The sequence below is a fragment of the Diadema antillarum genome, unplaced genomic scaffold, assembly GCF_040938485.1.
Source record: "Diadema antillarum isolate AM-2024a unplaced genomic scaffold, OU_Dant_1.0 scf00000044, whole genome shotgun sequence".
In the NCBI taxonomy this organism is placed as follows: Eukaryota; Metazoa; Echinodermata; class Echinoidea; order Diadematoida; family Diadematidae; genus Diadema; species Diadema antillarum.
The window spans coordinates 1,536,202-1,538,973 of record NW_027270933.1 but is presented as its reverse complement, the minus strand read 5'-3'; positions in this window follow the sequence as shown (position 1 = coordinate 1,538,973).

Sequence of the window (2,772 nt, the reverse complement as noted above, 5' to 3'; positions counted from 1 at the left end):
GAATGTCTATCCCATTGGATACAGTGGTGTGGCTGCCATATGTTTTTCGCTCTCCTGAATATTTGACATTTTGTAGATATATCTTGTCGCCCCAGCGACGATATACAATACATTCCTGAATTTCTTCCTAATGAATATGTCAATGTACAGCAACACGTGTATTAAGCATACCAACTTCCATTCAAGTATGATCATAACGAAAACAAATCAAATTCGTGCCCACTTCTCTAACAAGAGAGAAATTTCCCTTTGAGAGCTGTGAATGAAATGAAGGCATGGATGATTTCTTGCAAAAAACAAAGACATTGATTGCTGTTTTCCATGTGAAACATTTCCATACAGCTACTGAGGCATATAATTATCTCATAAATCCAACTACAACTTTTATGCATGAAAGTTTTGGCAGCTGGCAGCTGACAGCAACACTTTATAGGGTTTACAATGACACTGTTATCTGATGCAAAAACGTGATTAATGACTTTGGTTAAAAAAAAAAAAAAAATGCAGCTTTCTTAGTAGCCGGGATTTAGTTGTATCATGGCTGTAGAGTTAAAGCCTTCTGCTTCTGAAGAGAAAATATATTACACTACATTCTCACAGCAGAAACATGAAATACTTGTCCCCCATCCCTGGCAAAAAAATAAATACAGAAATAACAATAAAAAAAGTCTGAGATGTGTCCTCAAGGGGTTTGCCTTCAACAACTGTAATCTACAAATCTGGGCTATAGCAACATGTCAACCGCATTCTCTACATTCTCGGCATGTATATCTCTCTGCTGTGCATCACAACAGTAATATTACAATGTATGTTTCTATAGGCCTTAAGTGTGTATGCTTTTGCTGTCACAGTTATTGTTATGCACACTATTGCAATGTAGTCTGTGGTACATATTTTGTCACTGTGCTGCAGTCTTCTGTGACACAAACCAAATATAGGAATATAAAAGGTGTGAATAAATGAAGTTTATCAGCGACGTTTGGCATGTTTGATTGGCTCCTTTTTCCCCTTTCTTCTTGTTTTTTGTTAATTTCTTATCAAGTGAAATATAATTCTGAAATCACTCAATTCAAAAATAGTAAAATATGAATACTTCTTTTCTTATCAAGTGAAATATAATTCTGAAATCACTCAATTCAAAAATAGTAAAATATGAATACTTCTTTTCTTATCAAGTGAAATATAATTCTGAAATCACTCAATTCAAAAATAGTAAAATATGAATACTTCTTTTCTTATCATGTGAAATATAATTCTGAAATCACTCAATTCAAAAATAGTAAAATATGAATACTTCTTTTCTTATCAAGTGAAATATAATTCTGAAATCACTCAATTCAAAAATAGTAAAACATGAATACTTCTATTCATTGCTCTCTGTGGATGGTAATAGGAACAGAAGATCTATATGCCACCAGCCTCAGCAAAATGTCCAAAAACTCTTGTATGCTACAGCTTCCTCAAGATCAAAACAAAACAAAACAAAACATAGCAAATACCAGCCAAATATGGCACACGAGGAAAAAAACAAACAACAAATATACAACATGGTTGCTTTGATGACAATAATCAGACCTACTAAGCCTCATGCATTAGGCGTGACAGCCTTGGAGGTCTTCTTTCAAACTCACATGCCTGACAAGTATTTTCTCAAAACAAAAACAAAGACAAAGAACCTTCCTCAACCGGACGATGTAGACTACACAACTGCAGCAGTGTGTGGACGTGCACATTAATGGTGTCCCGCCCGCAGAGAGTTGCGTAGTATGATACTCTATATGTGACCCTGCACCACAAAACCAACAAAAAGTCGCCAGACATGGATTTTTGGTTAAGGGCAGATTCTGAAAGAGCAGACTTTAAGCTTTAAAATGTTGTATAATTCACTTCAAATAGACTCTCTTAATCTATCTAAATATTGAAAAGAAAACACAAACTGTTGTAAAGTGTTTACTGTGAAAAGAGGCTCTAAAGTATAGGGTCTATTCAAGCGCTTAATCTTACCGAACTGTGCTAGCTGTGCAGCGCAATTGGACAAAAAACAGCATGTAAAACTCCGCAGCATAAACAATGAAGGCATTATCAGATTAAGCCCAAATTGATAACGTTCTATCAGCACATTCTATTCATCCCTCATGCCAACTTTCAAAGCAGTAGCATCATCCTTTCACAAGTTCTTACAGTTGAAAGTGAAGATAGTGTAAAGTGGCTTTCAGAAATGAAAAGGGGACTCTTAGACACACCTAATCACATTCTACAAAAAAGTGTTCTAGGGAAACTGCTAACAACACAATTTCCCATTCGTTTTATGATCCAAACTTTACCACAATGTAAATGAAGTCTTGCTCTTTCAGAAAATATGAGGAACTCGAGATTGACTATGTTGACCCATCTCACCTATTTTGAGTCCAGACACAAAATCAGTATGTGCAAGTATTTGTTGGTTTTGTGATGCAGGGTCACATATTAAGTACGTGCACACTAGATGACATAATCTAAAATGTCAAAATGCCAGGGCTCTTTACCGTGGAGGGATGGACACTCAACTCCCTAACTCCCAAAGCCTCTCCTTGCTCGGGTCACTTTGCTCCCTCTGACCGCAGTAACATGCCACAAAATCTCATCCTTAGGGCTTTTCTGACTTTGGTATCCGTTAGTGATATCACGTCCAATGACAGCCTTAACTGGCATTCATCTTTACCCACTCACAGCTTACTACCCAAACCCTCCTGACCCCATTCAAAGTTTACTCCCCTGACCCCACATACCAAC